Below are 17,593 nucleotides of genomic sequence, written 5' to 3'. Positions count from 1 at the left end.
TGATGACTATCTCTCTTTGTTATCCTGTTACTGTTTCATTGTTCAGATTTCGACTAAGGAGCAGATATTTTAATTCACATAAAAACACTCCACATTGCTAGAGTCCCTTTCTCCCAGATAGGGATCTTAGAATTGGGAGTGGGAGGGTAAAGTCTAATGAAACATAGACTAATAAGGAAGCCTGCAAATCAGAGGGAGACCATGGAAAGCAGCAATAAGGTCAAGCAGTATATAGGGACAATAGGAGCTACAGGAGGTTTAAAAGGCACAGATTAAATGCACTCTGGTAATAGTATTCTTACATCCACTGACTGTGGAAGTAAACCTTGCTTTCTCTAATGGGGATTGCATATATTTTTCTCACGTAAGGAGTGTTGTCTGGAATGAAAATATTTGCTCCACAGCTAAGGCAGCAGGCAAAATATAAGGGAAAAGTTACTGTTTCAAAGCCTGGGCCATATCATGTCCTCATGCAGAGTCCTCTTCCTGCCCCCCAAAGGTATTCACAGACCCCCAGATAGCTCCTGAGGAACCTGGTGTCTGAGGGAGCCAACTTTGCCTCCCTAGGGAGCATTGTTCTTAGATCCTCCAGGGAATGCTCAGTGCAGAGTTCACAGCCTTCCATTCCATGTTCTGAGATCCTCAGAGAAATCAGGCAGAGTCTGGCATCTGTAGATGGCTGGGACACTAGTTCAGAGAGTTAGCTCCATCTCAATGACAACATGTCTCCACCTGGAGCCCCGCCTTTACCCTTCCTTACCTAGTCCCATGTGATAGCAGAGATCAAGGCTCCACAGGGATGAACGGTGACCGAGTCAGCATAACTCCCAAGAAGTATGTCCCCATGGGTTTGCTCTGGCTGACAACATACAAAGCAACTCTCTGCTGGTCATGTTCTCACCCCACCCAGCTGTGCCCCAAGGCAGGGTTAATGAGGAATGGTTTCCAAAGGGTCAGTAAAGGGTGAGATCTATCCATGTATGGTAGTCCTCTGCTCCCCACTACCATAGTATCTGAGCTGGGCAGAGGCTTTAACATATTGATCTTGACAACACCCCTAAGAGGCAGGGCAGGGATATTTTCCCCCATTGTACCCATAGGGAACGGAGGCACAGAGAGGCTAAGCAGCCCACCCAAGGTCACACAGGGACTCTGTGGCAGAGCATGGAATTGAACCCAGGTCTCCTGAGTTAGCACCCTAACTACTGGACCATCCTTCCTCTAGGTGAGGCTAAGTTGGCTCCCTTGATACCAGCAGGTTTGTGGCAAGTTTAGCAGGCTTTCCCCTACTTAACTCTCCTTTGCACCTAATGGCGGAAGGTGTCATTGTTTGCTTTAGATGAATTTCCACATTTCCCTGTAACTGTTTATGGCCTAAACCCTAAAATATGCCCTGAGCAATGAGAAAATTGAGAGCTGCAGAGCTGACGGTTAGAGATCACCAGAGGCCTTGAATACTGAAAGACTCATGAGATTTACAGATTTAGGGCCAGATCCTGTAACTCATTTCTCACTTGAGTAGTCCATATTCAGACATCTAGTCTTATTAATGCCAGTGGAAGCATTCTGTCAATGACTGGGACATGGATAGTCATGCCTATTGGTTAGAGCAGGAGTCAGTAGCCAGGAGTAGGAGGCCAGAACTGGAATCAGAGGCCAGATGCCAGAGCCGAGGGTCAGGACCAAAGTGAGGAATCAGAGCTGAGGGTCACAGCCAGGTTTCCTGCCGTGATGAATGGCTGGGTCCAAGCCAGGAGCAGGGCTAGGAACAAGCAAGAACTATCATAGCCACGGGCAAACACTTTGGGCAGCCATTGACCCTTTACTGCTGCTGCTGGGCTTTAGAGACAGCCTGCTGACTCCTCCCACCAATCAGGCACTGTAGCCAATCAAGAAGCCTTTCACAGGCCATCTGTGCTCATTAGTTTGCCTGGAGACTGGATTTGCTACAGGTCCTGATTTCCGACTGTGAGGCTAGAGTTTGCAGGGCTAGGTCCGTAGACTTGACACCAGTTTCATTATAATTTATCCCAGCTTTGCTGTTTGACGTATTTAGAACTCACATGGAGGAATCATTGAAGCTAGTATTTTCAAACCTGAGGGCCTAATTTAGGTGCCTATTTTTATATTTAGGCTCCTAAATAAGTAACCTCCTTCTTAGAGTTGCTGAATGTTCTCAGTGGTCACTGATGTATTGGGGAGCTCTTATCAGCTCTGAAAAATAAGGTACTTATTTAGGCATCCAACTATCAGCAGCTGAATTTGGAAAATTTTGACCTTTCTGTATATTTGTAAATCTTACCAACACACAAGAATTACACACCAGAAAGACAAAACTATTATTATTTTTTTAATTATGAGAAAGAAGTCCATGAATATTTTATAGATCACAGAACCTCTCTTGCTTTGTATTTGCATATGGGTTCTAACACCGAGAATTCTTACGATTTATGGTTAGGATAATGTCTATGTTTCTCATTTATGTTACATTTGCAAAAATAATCAAAGTGGTCTCCAGAAGTATAAACCAAATAAGTCTGAAACCCAGAAAGTTAGATGCAGATATTTTTGTGTCATCCAGCTATTCTCCTGATTTAAGAATATTTTCTTTTTCCATTTTGAAGAAAGAAAATAAGAATAAAAGAGAATTAGATGATAGGCTGGCAAAGTTTGCATGAAATACCCTACCTTGTTAGCAAGTGTTGATTCTGCTGCAAATGGGTTAACCTGGATTTGCTGATCCATCAAGGCAAATGGCTTATGGCCCAGTTATAAGGGCGGTGGGAGGGACTCTCTAGAGAGGATATAGGGTGTGGGCTGAGCAGCCCTGAAGGAGGGATCCTCGGAGCAGACAAGCATGGGGAGAAGGTTTCAACTGAACTTTATATTGTATTGTTGTTAATTTCTGCATTAAGAAAGCCAAACTGCAGGAAAGGGATCAGTCTGGACACTACACAGAGACCACAGACACTACATACTGAGAGCAGATTGAAAACAGCACCTGCTCACAAGACAGTCTGTGTAGTGGAAAAACAATAAGACAAGACAGTATATAACATTATCTCCTACATCTAGTGGGGCACCCCCTAGATGTGCCTGCAGATTTTCATTATTCCTCTGTGTACTGTGTACTTTTCAGATAAATGACTTTTCTGGACTTGGTAGGTGTGGCATACACAGAGTGGTGCCCTATACTTTAAGATGTTCCATGTGTATATGTAAGGTTGTAGAAATAATAGATATTATATGTTGTGTTATTTTAAATATGGCATGTGATCATGCAATTGGAAACTGTGTCTGAAGCACACGCATCAGAGGGCAGAATTTAGATTGCAAAGGCAGCCTTAGCTTTGGCCTCTGCTGCCTTCTGAGTATTTAACATTGCATCCTTAACTCTCTTTTAATGAAGGTTTGTGTATGAAATGTAGTTATAGGGCCAAATGTTGCTCGCTTTTACCCCTGCGCAACCCCAGTGAAATCAATGGAGTTACGTGGGTTATCTGATTTAGCCATAAGGCCAAATGCTGCTCTCATTTGTACCAGTATGAAGAGTACAATTATTACCACTAGGTTATTCCAGATTGACAGCTGTGTAACCGAGAGAAGAATTTGGCCCACAGCATTAATTTTACAGTAGATATAAGGCCAAAGCACAGTAGAGGAAATGTGAGAATAAAAGGGAATTGTAAATTACTGACTACTAGTGAAAAGGTTATGGCAAAACATGGTATTATGAAGGATAGGTAAAGACATGGCACAGAAAAGCAGAAATTGCTGTAGATGCTTGGAAAAAGGAGGTGAGTTTAATCAGACATGCACAGGTATGCTGCCCTCATGCATACAGCTAAGTAGGTAGCAAATATGGCTGTTAAAGAGAAGTCACAATACAAAGTGAAAAAAGGGGGCTGGGTCATGTTAGAGCTCAAACTAAATTGCAGTGTGCTCCTCCAAACAATGCACCATTCCCAAAGGTGTAAGGTAGCTTTACTGTATGTGGGTGGTTTATACACAGTACAGGTGCCACACAGTTTAGCATTGTTGTCTGGCATGGTTGTTCCCCATTTCTTTGGATCTCCATGTTTGCTGTGCGCTGAGGTGTTGAGGGGAGTGAGGAGTTCACATCATATGACTAAACAGTATGTGCTTGTCCTCCAGATCTTGTGTGTGTGATCCGCATATGAACAGTGTACACCTGTCCAGGGAGTGCTTTCTGGGCTCCTGTACGATGTTCTATGCTCATCATGTGAGCAATAAATGTCAGTTGAACCATTGTTGTCTCTCTTTGCATTTACACATCGCCTGTAGGAAAGGTCACAGGCAGTGGCCTATGGGATACTGTTTCTTTTATGCCAGGTTGTGAACCTGGCCTTTGTGTTTCCTTTTCATGGTTCTTTGGTGCATTTGTGTGTCACTGAATCATCCCTCTGTTTGAAAAAATACTACATATAACTTTGGGAGATATGAGAATGAGAAGCAACACGAATGAGAAGCAACATTCCAGCAACAACAGCATATCACGGATGGAGAAAAAGATGGAAGAATTTATATAGCTTGAGCATTGCATGCAAGAGGGAAAGGAAGAAGTTATTACATGTCTCTTGGACTCAGAAGCAGGGGATGAAATTGTGAGCTGTCATCTTACAAACAAAATGTGGAGAGGAATGGTGATGGTCCTGCTGTTCATCTCTGTTTATGCTTTATGATCCAGTGAGACTAGAATACTCAGTTAGTGGCTTCTTGATTTGTATCCATATGCTGCAAAGCTTAGACCTTGTTATTTTTGTGTTAAGGGGCATATTCTTAGTCAGGCAGGTGAAATTTTCACTCTCAAAATCTGTGCCCACATTTTAGACCTGCATTTGAACTGCAAGTGCAGATCTGAGAACTTGTACCTTGAATCATACCTATAGAGATAACATTTTCAGAAGTCCCTATGTAGCCTATGTTCCACTGCAAGTCAATGAGACGAAGGCTCCTACGTCATTTAGAATGTTTGAAAAATTTACCCTGGGTCTATAACTGATTTACTGGGTGCAAAGTGAAAGATGGTCTTGTGGTTCTTCTTTGAGTGCTGATCCCTAGGGGTATTCCACATGAGGCATACAGATGCACGCAATGTGCCCAAGTCTGGAAATTCTTCAAAGTGATGTCTGTTGACCCACACACATGCAGTAGTTTCCCTCATTCTCCCGACTGAGACTATAAGGGGCGGTGCAGGCCGACACCTTTCCAATTCCTTCTTACCGCCTCCTGACCTGAGTTGGAATCTTGTCCTCCATCAGGACCACAAGTGAGTCCAGATTACACATAAACTTACTAGAGTTATGAGCGATCCACAGTGCAAGGCCTTCCTTCCCTTCATATGCTCACTCCATGTATAGATAATGTCAAACAATAACACCACAGTGGTCTGTATAAATAAAGAGGGGGGAGTGAAATCTCATCAGAACTGGTGTCTCGGAAACCACATTATGATACAAGCTGCATACCTCCCAGGCATTCACAATTTCTGGGCAGGCAAACTAAGCAGAAGTTTCTCCACAGACCAAGAATGGGAGATACACAACACATTTCTAACCCACCTATTTACACAGTGAGGTACTCCTCAATGGGACCTCTTTGCATCCCAGATGAACAGGAAGCTCTGCAGGTATTGCTCCAGGGGAGCTAGAAACCATGATTCCTAGGGCGACGCTCTCCTACTCCCCTGGATGGCCGGCCTCAAATATGCCTTTCCTCCCATCCCACTGCTACCACAAGTTCCATGGAAGATCTGTCACGACAGAGCCACCATCCTCCTAGCACCCTATTGGCCCAGACAATTTTGGTTCACAGAACTCCTAACCATATCCACACACCTGCCAATCAGAATCTGCCTATTCCAGGATCTCTGAACCCAGAACAAGGGCAAAAGCAAGCACCCCGACCTGGGTGTACTCACTTCATATCCTGGCTTTTGAATGGGCATCAGAAATAGAGCACTTATACTTCATCCATGTCCAGGAAATCCTTAGCCAAAGTAGAAAGGATTCTACTAGATCCTGCTGCTGAGCTAAATGGCAGTGTTTTTCGGCCTGGATACTACACCACCAACATTCACTTGATACTGTGGATGTTCCAATCATCCTAGACTACCTAGTGTCCTTAAAGACTCCAGCCTTCCCGCCCCTTAGTTCACTGCAGGTACACCTAGTAGCAATCAGTACCTTCCTCCCTCGTGGAGGGACATTCTGTCTTTACACACCCAACTACTGTGCGATTCATGAAGGGCTTGGTCAGGGTCTTCCCTCTGGTTATTTAGCCTATGACTCAATGGGACTGTAACCCCTACTCACAGGTCCGCCCTTTGAACCTATAGCAACATGTGCCTTGACCCACCTCTCTGTGAAGGTGGCATTCTTTGTAGCAATCACTTCGGCCAGGAGGTTCAGTGAGCTAGAAACGATGATGGCAGACACCTTTCACACCTGCGTCCCTGTACACAGTATTCCACAAAGAGTAGGTCTGCCTTGGGTTCCACCCCAAACTCCTCCCCAAGATTGTTTCTGAGTACCGCATTAACCAATCGACCCACTTACCTGTGTTTTCCCCAAAAGTCCTTCTTCCAGAGACGAGAGACTTCACTCCCTCGACATCAGATGTGCTCTGGCGTTCTACGTACAAAGAACCAAACCCATTAGAAAATTTCCGAGGCTCTTTGTCACCATAGCAGAAAGGATGTGTGGATGGGCTGTGTCCTCACAGAGGATTTCTAAGTGGGTTTTGGGATGTATATTAGAATGCTACAAAGTAGCTAAGACACTCCCACCCCGTTCTGAGGGTATTATGGCTGATTCCACACAAGCACAAGCAGCCTCCACGGTATCCTTACTGGGCGTTCTGCTGCAGGACATCTGCAGAGTGGCAACTTAGAACTGTGTCCACACATTTGCATCACACTCCAACTCAAGCTGCAACGGTGGATGTGGCTGTAGGAATGGCAGTACTACAGGCACCTCTGCTACCAGCTTCCTCGTGCCCTCCTCCACTCTGAGCACTGCTTGCTAGTCACCCATGAGTGGAACCACGCATAGGGACCAGCACTCAAAGAAGAAATGGAAGTTACTTATTATAACTGGAGGTTCTTTGAGATACGTGGTCCCTGTTTGTATTCCACTACCAACACTCCTTCCTCTCTGCTTTGGATCCTGTTGGATTGCAGTAAGAGGGAACTGAAGAGGCATCATCCTGCACCTCACCTTAAACCATTTCTTGGGATCACGAGGTAAACTACTGAGCATGTGCAGGTCAACCCGCATTGCTTTGAAGAATTTCAGCACTTGGGAGCATGTCACTCATGCATACCCCCCCTGTGTGGAATACAGATATGGTCCATATATCTTGAAGAACTTCAAGTTACAGTAAGTAATCTCTTAAGGTACTGTGTAGGGACTCAGGTGATCAATTTCTGGGTTCAGGTACTGGTTCTATCATGGATTTTCTGTCTGGCTTTGAGCAAGGCACATAGGCCCAGATCCTCCAATGTAGGTAGGTGCCTAACTCTCATTGAAATCACTGGGAGTTAGACAACCTAAATACCTTTTATAATCTGGGTCTTAATTTCTGTGTGCCTTAGCTCCCCATCTGTACAATGGGCATATTTCCCTCCACCTGGATCATCTATGTAAACTGCAAACTCGTCAAGGCAGGGGCGGTGTCTGACTATGTGTACGTGCAGCTCCTAGCACAATGGGACCCTGATCTGGGTAGGGGTCAGATCACTAGGTGTTACTGTGCTTGTATAAAAAAAGAGGCTGGGCCTCAGCACAACTGTAAATTTACCCCTGAATGTGATTTTGTTTCCATATATGGAAATTAGGGATGTGTCAAGTCCACTTTTAAAAAAAAAATATTATTTTGAAAGAGTGTTACTAAAAAAAACAATTTAAAGAAGGATTATAAAAAGAAAGGAGAATATCATAGAATAGCAGAAGTAATCCTGATATACTGTACAAGATCAAACATCTCAGAATTGATAAACACAACATGTTAATTAAACACAAACTCTTTTTTCCATGCAGAAAACTACATAGCAACATCTGGTATAATGATACATAAGGCATATAAAAAGAAATCAACCACTTCCAGATCAGAATGTAGGCAATTATTGAGTCAGTAAACTCTGAGGGTGCAACTCCCCTGGAGCCTTCAAAGATTTGTTAGTAGTTTTATGAGAATTTAACAATGCTTTCACATTGTCATAATTATGGAATAAACATGTGTTTTTCTTATACCTTTAACAAGACGAAGTTTTGTGGGCTAAATGGAAGCTAAATAATGCAATGTGAAATGTGAAATAGACATTTCTTCCTGCTCAGCTTTGGATAAATCCAGAAAGAGATGTACTCTGGTATTCAGCTAAGTAATAATTTCTGCTGTATCTATTGAGGATACAAAGATGCAAAAAAATTTCAAAGAGATTTATTAAGTAATCTGAATAAAGTGGATAACCAGAGGGGAGAAGCAAATGTATATAAGGAATTTTTAAAAACAAAACTATTTTCAGCGCTCCTTTCTGAAGTGCCTGGAAAAATCCCAGATTGCAAAGTCATTACATGTTTTTCAAAGAAAAAGGACATTTTTCATAAGAAGTGTGTTTCCCGATTAAATAACTGAACCATATGCAATGATGTATGAGTCTGCTTCTACTCCCCAATTGACAAAAGGAGTCCTTTAGCTCAAGCAGTAGAAGTTTGTACTCCTATGCAGGTCTTTTTGCTTCAATCCTGCAGGCAGCAGAACATCTACCTCAAATGTCTCCTTTTTCTTTTTGATTTCATCAGCATTTTTTTCTGTTGATTCTTATTTTCCACCTCTGAAATCTTAACAGGAAAAGACATAATTTTGACTTGAATGCATCAAAGCATTGGTTTGAAAACACTTGCCATTAAATTGTACCCAGCTGCACTTGTTGCCAGTAAGAGGTCATTTTCCTAGTGCGGACAAAGTGTCAAAGCTCAGATTTGCAGGTCACTTGCTGTTGCTTTTACAGTAAAGAAACAGACGTGATGTAATTTCTCCATGCACCTGTATCCACACATGCTCTTGTAGGTACAGAAACTTCCCATTATGGTCTTGTATATTGTAATAAGGGAAAGGCCCTCTTATTTCTGTGAATGGCTTTTAATAGCAAGGCACAGTTGACTCATTCACTAAACATCAGTTCACACCTGCTAAATGGTCTCCCATGGTGGAGCCCCAACAACACCAGCAGGGCACTTAAATGGACTAGGTGTGACATTTTTACACAGAGTCATTAAAATGCATCCCCTTGACAATCTTCCCAATTAACTGTGAGAGCTCCTATACATTTACAGTGAATGGTTCTGTCCTATAGGAGGGAGTGCCAGCTGGGGTGGGTGGGGGAGGGATTGGGTTACTCATTGGGTTGTGCAGTTGGGGAGTATTGGAGGTTTTGAAATTTGGGAAAGGGCAGGGCTTGAGACCTTTGTTAGGTACTATCCTTCTCTCCTCTCCCTTCCTAAGGAAAGAAATTTAGAAAAGCTGGCATGCACAAGTCCATGGGTCCAGATGCAATGCATCTGAGGGTGCTGAGGGAGTCGGCTGATGTGATTTCAGAGCCATTGGCCATTATCTTTGAAAACTCATGGTGATTAGGGAAGGTCCCAGATGATTGGAAAAATACAAATATAATGCCCATCTTTAAAAAAGGGAAGAAGGAGAATCTGGGGAACTACAGACTGGTCAGCCTCACCTCAGTCCCTGGAAAAATCATGGAGCAGGTCCTCAAGGAATCCATTTTGAAGCAGTTGGAGGAGAGGAAGGTGATCAGGAATGGTCAACATGGATTCATCCCGGGCAATTTGTACCTGACCAACCTGATTGCCTTCTATGATGAGATAACTGGCTCTGTGGATATGGGGAAGGCGGTGGACGTGATATACCTTGACTTTAGTAAAGCTTTTGATACAGTTTCCCACAGTATTCTTGCCAGCAAATTAAAGAAGTATGGATTGAATGAATGGACCATAAGGTGGATAGAAACCTGGCTAGATCATCGGGCTCAATGGGCAGTGATCAATGGCTTGATGTCTAGTTTGCAGCCAGTATAAATTGGAGTGCCCCAGGGGTCTGTCCTGTGCCTGGTTTTGTTCAACATCTTCATTAATGATCTGGATGTTGGAATGGATTGCACCCTCAGCAAGTTTGTGGATGACACTAAGCTGGGGGGAGAGGTAGATACTCTGGAGGGTAGGGATAGGGTCCAGAATGATCTAGACAAATTGGAGGTTGGATATTAGGAAACACTATTTCACTAGGAGTGTGGTGAAGCACTGGAATGGATTACCTAGGGAAGTGGTGGACTCTCCATCCTTAGAGGTTTTTAAGGCTCAGCTTGACAAATCTCTGGCTGGGATGATTTAGTTGGGGTTGGTCCTGCTTTGAGCAGGGAGTTGGACTAGATGACCTCCTGAGTTCCCTTCCAACCCTGATATTCTATGATTCTATAAACTACAGGGCTGGTCAGCACCCTCAGCCAGACACTACTTTGGACAAGGAGGCCCTTTTCCATAGCTCTATCCTCTGCAGCAACATGGGTAGCGGAGCTGTCACATAAAATATGGGACACTGCAGAACAAGGGTGAGTTCTTAAATCGGAGTGACTAACCTGAGTTAAAATATCAGTGAAGGCATGGCAACTTGGACCAGTGGCTCCACTTTGACCCCAGGCTGCCCTATAGGCTTAAACTCAAGCTGCTAACCCGAGTTGCTGTGTCTTCACTGCTTTTGTCGCCTGAGTTAAGAATACCTCTAATTTTTTTATCCATTACAGACAGACCTGTAGAGGGAGGACATCAGGATCCATCTCCTACAAAGAAGTATGTGACATCGCTATAGTAACTATCCTAGGCAGCCAGATGCAGACCTAGGGTGTTGGCTTGACTAGGATAAAATGTGGGGGGGGTTTGGATGATCTAACAGGTTATAATGCTCTGGTTTAGACAAAGCAAATTGTATTTCAGTGCATGCTAAGCCGGTTGAGTTGAAGCGCAGGCTCTTGCTCCGATCCGACTTGACCAGTTTAGCGTGTGCTAGAGGCATCCTACCTTCCCTCATCCCCAGTCCCAGCCCATGGCCTGGGCAAAAGGAAACCACTCCTGACTGATTCCCATTGCACACACCCACACAGTCCCTCCTCCCTCTTCCACACAAACACAATATACCCAACCCTTCTCCCTGCAATAGGTTTCCCCTTCCTCCAGCTGCACTATTGTCTTCCCCTACTCTAACTCAGCAACTCCACCCTTTCAAGGAGCACAGTGAAAACTCTCAGAACAAAAGAACAGCTGGGAAACATCAGGATCTGGAGAACTGGAACACCACTCCCCGCAAGGGACCCAAATGTTCCCCACCCACACAAGACCTGTAGCCTGTGGGGCTGCCTCCTGCCTCAGGCCCTTGAGAGGTCAACTTCATCCTGCCCAGATCCTCATGACTACTCCTGCCTTAGGCTTCTGTGAGGTCACTGCCTCCTTGCATCCTATGGGGCTGCCCCTCTGCTTCAGGTCTCTATGAAGTCACTGCTTGCTCTCCTATTCTGTGGAGCTGCCTCCCTGCCTCAGGCCTTTAGGAGGATACTGCCCCTCCCCTCTCAATTCCAAATCCAAGTTTTGGCTCCACTGGCACCCACAAAACTCCCACTGAACCCTGTATTTGCCTAAGCTCACTAGTCGGCGCTTACGTTTTCAGGGTAAAAGTTCCCTAGGTGCCTACATTCCTGCCGCTGGGCAAGCGCGCTGCTTCCTCTCTCTAGGCATCTGGAGGCCTAAGCCCCAGGCTGATTCACAAGCCAGAGAAGACAGGTGTTCATCTGCCTAAGTGTCTGCAGGGCCTGATACAACAAGCAGGATGCCTACCAGATGGGGTCCCATTCAAAGTCCAGCAGGAGGAGGAGGCCACCCACCTTCTAACTTTTATCCCAGTGGTTAGTGCACTCACCTGGGATGTGGGAGACCCAGGTTCAATTTCCCGGGACCTCCTGGTCAACCTCCTCCTCGCCCTGGCTAAAAAGGCCATCCACGCGACCAGGGAGAGGAGGTTGGCCGACGGAGACTCCTGCGACTGTGGGGCTTGTTTCCGGTCCCTCGTCCGCTCACGTCTCCGGGCGGAGTTCCTCTGGGCGGCGTCCGCTGGCTCCCTTGACGCCTTCGAGGAGCAGTGGGCGCTGTCCGGGGTTCTCTGCTCGGTGTCCCCGTCAGGATCCCTTCTTATGACCCTTTGACCACACTCCTGTCCCTGTTCTTTTATTAGTTGTCCCCCGCAATTAGTGGGTTTCTGAGGCCCTGTGGTACCTCCCCTTAGGCTGGGGGGGGGGTTCCGTTAGCATGGGGTGGGCTTTGCCCGCCCCGTTTCCCGGAAACCCAATAGATACCTGAGGGGAAGAAAGGATTTGAACAGGGCTCTCCCATCTCTCAGGAAAGTGCTGTAACCAGTCAGATTTGGGATATTCTGATCTGGAGCTTCCTCAGTCTCTCCTGTGGCACTGTGGATAAATATTTAAATAGTCACTGGAGGGGAGGGAGATGGAGAGAGAGACAGACTGACTTTTAAAACACTTAATAGTATCAGTATAAAAACACAGTAAATTACAGATTATAAAACAGTCGCTCATCCCAATACAAAGTACATTTCCAATAGTCCACTGCTAAATAATCTGATCCAAATTGCTTATGAGAGTAAAATATCTAAACTCTAAGTGAAGGCATAAAAATCTAAAAAACTGAATAACATCGGCAAGCCCAGTAACAGATCATTTACATAGTCTGTTTTGTTAAAATGGCCATGTTTGCTTGACCCAAAATAAAGTTTGCAAGGCATACCACACATCTATTTATGAACCTATACTTAGCAGTAAAAATAAATGCAGTAGGGGGAAAAATCAAGGGACAATAACCAAAAAATACTCTGAGGTAAAAGAAATAATGGCTGTAAACTGGAACAAGTAAGAAACGTATGAAAAGCAGTCTCCTCCATGTCACCAAAAGGACAGGCCATGGATACCTGTGGAGCCAAACAATGCACAAACACATGCATGACTATAGCTCTGTGATGAATTCTCCATTGGAAATCACCCATCCTCTTCACAACTGGAGGCGTGCATGCAGTTTGCCAGGCTGGCTGGCTGGAATCAGTCACCATCCATGCCGTAACAAGCATTCGAAAATGATGAATCTTTACCACAAGCACATACAAGGACTTATGCCTAAGCTATGAAAAGTAGATTCAGCAGACCCAAAGGCAAGCAAACTGCTGGGCTTGTCAACATCCCAATCCACGGGAGGAACAACAGGCGAGAAAACAGAAGCATTAGTACAATCAGGAATGCTCGCTCAAGGAGGCAACTGCACTGACCAAACAAGCCCACTTCACAGCACCCTCAGAAACTAGACCCCTCCACCTTCTACAGCTGTTTTTCACTTTGGGGCTTTGCCTGCAAGCCAGAATCCTCAGCCAAGGCCAGAGATTCCATAGCAACAGGTCCAGCCTCCATTTCACAGTCAGGTTCAGGCCAAGAGGCCACTGAGTCAGGAGCCACGGACTCCATGATGCCGTCTCCCCCAGGTTGTAAAGGAGGTGCTATCTTCCCACCAAAAAACATCCCCACAGACATCTGGAGCCTGTTGGGACCCCGTCTCTGCCACAGCCACCCAGCCCTGTGCTTTACTTTCAGAAACCCCCACATTCCCAGGCAGAGGGTCCCCATTCCCAAGGGCAGCCTGCCTCATCTTAGGGCACTGACGGACCTAAAGTGTCAGACTCCTACAACAAAAAAAGGCCATGTCATCAGTGTCAGCGGCCACAGTGTAGCCACACTCTCCAATCCCGTACTTCAGGGAAACGTCTCAAACCTGGGAAGCATTGTTTAATATCATACAAACCTGCCTATGAGAGGCATGTTGAATCTCTGGAGCTTTACAGCCCAAAGGAATCAGCCTAACAGGGCTACAGATCATACCATAACTTGCCAGGTCTCTGGCCAGCTGCTCACTTCCTAATAAAGGAGGAACATTAGAGATAGCAACTTTAACAGCAGGTGTCGTGAAGGCCACTACACGGACAAACACACCCCACACAATAATCTTCTCCACAGCCACCTGCTCAGCAAGGCAACAAACACAATAGCCTTGCTCATGCGGGAGGCAGACCTCACTCACCTTTTAAACCTACTCACCTTCCCCACAGTTACAACATACTCCTCCACAGAGGAAGAGGCTGGAGGCAAAATTTTCAACCCATGGCTATGGGTTAAACCCTCAGAATCCACAACAAACTGAGGGCTCTGCCTCCCTTCAGCGGACAGACAAAAGCCTGCTAAAACAAAAGAAATCCTGAAATTAAACCCACAACAACCATAAAACTAAACACACACACACACAAAGAAAAATAGAGTAAACAGTGATGCACACTAACACTCACCCTCACTCCCAAGCACTCCCACAATCCTCAGCAAAGTGCAGCCCCAGTGCTTTATAATTTATATGCTTTATTTTTATTTATATATATATTTGTATGACAAATATAAATACTACAATAATTTATATAATGGTCTTTCATAATTTATCCACAGTGGAGCAATGTCAACAGGAAATACAGAGAGAGCCTCAAATCAGAATATTGCATAGTTCAATGTCTGGAGGACTCTTCTGAGACATGAGACCCCTGTTCAAATATTTGGTCCCCTGCAGGCAGATGGGGGAATTGGCTCTGGATTCCCTATACCCTAGGTAAGTAGACTAACTGCTCAGATAGGTAGCTCCACCACTACTGCTGCCTCTGCTAGCTGTTTTGTATAGACAAGGCAGAAGGCCTTATTCATTCCTACAAAAACAGCTGAGGCACATAAGCCTCCTGACTCCAGGCAGCATTTCCATTCATGGATCACTAAGCAGAGCTCAGTGCCTTCCTGCACCCTGGATTTAAGCGCCCATCTCTGTGAGGGGGTGGGGCATAGCACATCCCCCTCTGGTCAGCATCTCCATTGACTAGTTCAGACGGCTCCCTGCCTAGTGTGGTGGCTTTTGTGGATCCTATTCTTAAATGCCCATATCTTCCCATGTATTGTATAGGGATCCTAGCCATCTAACTCAGGCTTTGTGAATTGCAGTGGCCTTCTGTGGATTTCCTAGGTGCCTAAAAGTTTGGCACTGTGATGCTGAGCACCGCAATGCCTACATCCCGTTGTGGATCGCACCCTCAATCCCTCTGAGTCTATTTAGAACATTAAGTTCTTCAGGGCAAGGACTGTTCCTTACTATGGGTTTAAACCAGTGGCTCTCAAACTTTTGTACTGGTGCCCCCTTTCACATAGCAAGCCTCTGAGTGCGACCCTCCCTTATAAATTAAAAACACTTTTTTATATATTTAACACTATTATAAATGCTGGAGGCAAAGTGGGATTGGGGTGGAGGCTGACAGCTCATGAACCCCCCATGTAATAACCTTGTGACCCCCAAGGGGTCCGGACCCCCAGTTTGAGAACCCCTGGCTTAAACAGTGCCTAAAATAATGGAACCCCATTAAGAGTTGGGGCTTCTAGATGCTACTGTTATACTAATTATTAATAATAATAGATATAGGTAGACTCCAAGTGAGTCACAGCCCTTTTCCATACTGTCCACTCTGGTAGAGATCCACATTCCCTTCAAATCTCCTGCTACTTCTTTGATTAAAGTCAAGACCTCCATGACTTTAAGATTAAGCTGGATAAGTTTATGGAGGGGATGGTATGATAGGATAACGGGTTTAGTCAATAGGTCAATAACGTGCCACACTGGTAATTAGTACAAAGGGTCAATGTTGGGATATTGTTAGCCTTTTCCAGAGGGTCTGGCTGGAGAGTCTTGCCCACATGCTCGGGGTTCAGCTGATCGCCATATTTGGGGTTGGGAAGGAATTTTCCTCCAGGGTAGATTGGCAGTGGCCCTGGAGGTTTTTCACCTTCCTCCGAAGCATGGGGCAGGGGTCGCTTGCTGGTGGATTATCTGCTACTTGAAGTCTTTAAATCATGATTTGGAGCATTCAACAGCAGAGTCAAGGGAGATAATTAGTTCAGGAGTGGGTGGATCGGCTTATGTGGCCTGCATCTTGCAGGAGGTCAGACTAGATGATCATAATGGTCCCTTCTGATCTTGAATTCTATGATTCTATGATTAGGTCATATAAACACATGCCTGGTTCAAACGTTGAAACCAAACCAATGCTCCAAAGTCCAGCAATTCTTACTCTGGAATTCTTACTTAGTACAAGCAGCAAAGAGTCGTGTGGCACCTTATAGACTAGCAGACGTATTGGAGCATGAGCTTTCGTGGGTGAATACCCACTTCGTCAGATGCATGTGGGTATTCACCCATGAAAATTCATGCTCCAATACGTCTGTAAAGTCTATAAGGTGCCACAGGACTCTTTGCTGCTTTTACAGATCCAGACTAACACGGCTACCCCTCTGATACTTAGTACAATTATTTAACAACAAGAAATGCACCTTGCTACTAAAAAAATAAAAGCCGACTTATGCGTAATTGTTATTCTAATTACAAGTCCTGGAGCAGTTCTCATTTTTTCCTTCAGCATTATTATGAACCTCATTTCCTTACAAAGTCCAGGATAAACAATTCCAATATATTTTATTTTAATTATCAGTGTTTAATGAGCCATAATGAAACTATGTTGAGTGGTGCAGAAAAAAATAATTTAAATAACTGAGTGGCGGTAACTTGCTGTGCATATTTCACCTGTTGTGGCACAGAACTGTATTATCTAGTATTCAGCTATGCCATCACTTACCGTACTTATTAATTATATCTGCTCTTTAATAGAAAACTTTCTTCTTTCTGTCATCTGAATCAACAAGGGCTCCATAAAGATGTCCCAGAGGAACCAGATGACTCTTTGATGTGTGCATTGAGGGATACTATTTAATTGAAAGTGACTTGTGTTAGGGGGCCATATTCAGTGTGTTTGTGTGCCTATATCTCTTGGTGGCATTGGGCTAATGCATGGAGATCTGTATTGTGCTGGGTGCAGATATTGTCTTAACTCATGGTTTCCCAGGTTTTTAGTGCGAGCCTTAGAGTTGGAAGAATGTTCTCATTACAAACAGCCTTTCCCCCATAAGAATGACACTCACAACACTGACACAGCCCAATCATCCCTACCAATAAAAAAGAGAAGAGGATATTACAGTGGAACCTGTTTTACAAACACCAGTCTTACAAACAGCCAGTTTTAAGAATCATTTTTTTCCATCAGGAAAAAACCCAAACACATCAGGCAGGTAGCGGTGACAAAGAACAAGTCAACATCCCTTCACATTCCGATGCCTTTGGTACATTGGAAAGCTCTTTGCAGTGGTTTGAAGGACAAGAAGAAAGTGATGCAGTGCACCAGACTGCAACCTATGCACCAGGCTTCCTGTAGTTTGTAGGTGCTAAATTTTATGAACTCCTCAATCTGCTATTAGTTCATAAAATAGGGGTTCTTCAGCAATGAACTCTAACTTGAAAAGAAAAACCCTACCCCAAACCAAATTTTT

At 44.6% G+C, this 17,593-nt stretch overlaps 1 protein-coding gene across 13 annotated transcripts in view; it reads right to left on the bottom strand.

Moving 5' to 3' along the window:
* Nucleotides 1-11,508, bottom strand: part of DRGX (dorsal root ganglia homeobox) — a 46,798-nt gene extending 35,290 nt beyond the window's left edge. For 7 of the 13 annotated variants that reach the window (XM_039546307.1, XM_039546317.1, XM_039546308.1 and 4 more), the window contains exons 1-3: nucleotides 11,426-11,508; nucleotides 6,579-6,653; nucleotides 5,318-5,410 (exon numbers count right to left, since the gene is read on the bottom strand). The gene's annotated coding sequence lies outside the window, so the exon portion shown is untranslated. Of the gene's footprint in view, nucleotides 1-5,317; nucleotides 5,411-6,578; nucleotides 6,654-8,787; nucleotides 8,858-9,754; nucleotides 9,807-10,348; nucleotides 10,409-11,425 lie in introns of those variants that run through there. The other 6 variants (XM_039546312.1, XM_039546318.1, XM_039546311.1 and 3 more) reach the window with 5 other exon arrangements.
* Between the last annotated feature and the right edge of the window lie 6,085 nt (nucleotides 11,509-17,593).

This window comes from Mauremys reevesii, linkage group 7, assembly GCF_016161935.1.
Source record: "Mauremys reevesii isolate NIE-2019 linkage group 7, ASM1616193v1, whole genome shotgun sequence".
Taxonomy (NCBI): domain Eukaryota; kingdom Metazoa; phylum Chordata; order Testudines; family Geoemydidae; genus Mauremys; species Mauremys reevesii.
The sequence above is the reverse complement of the archived record's forward strand: the minus strand, read 5'-3'. Positions and strand labels throughout refer to the sequence as shown.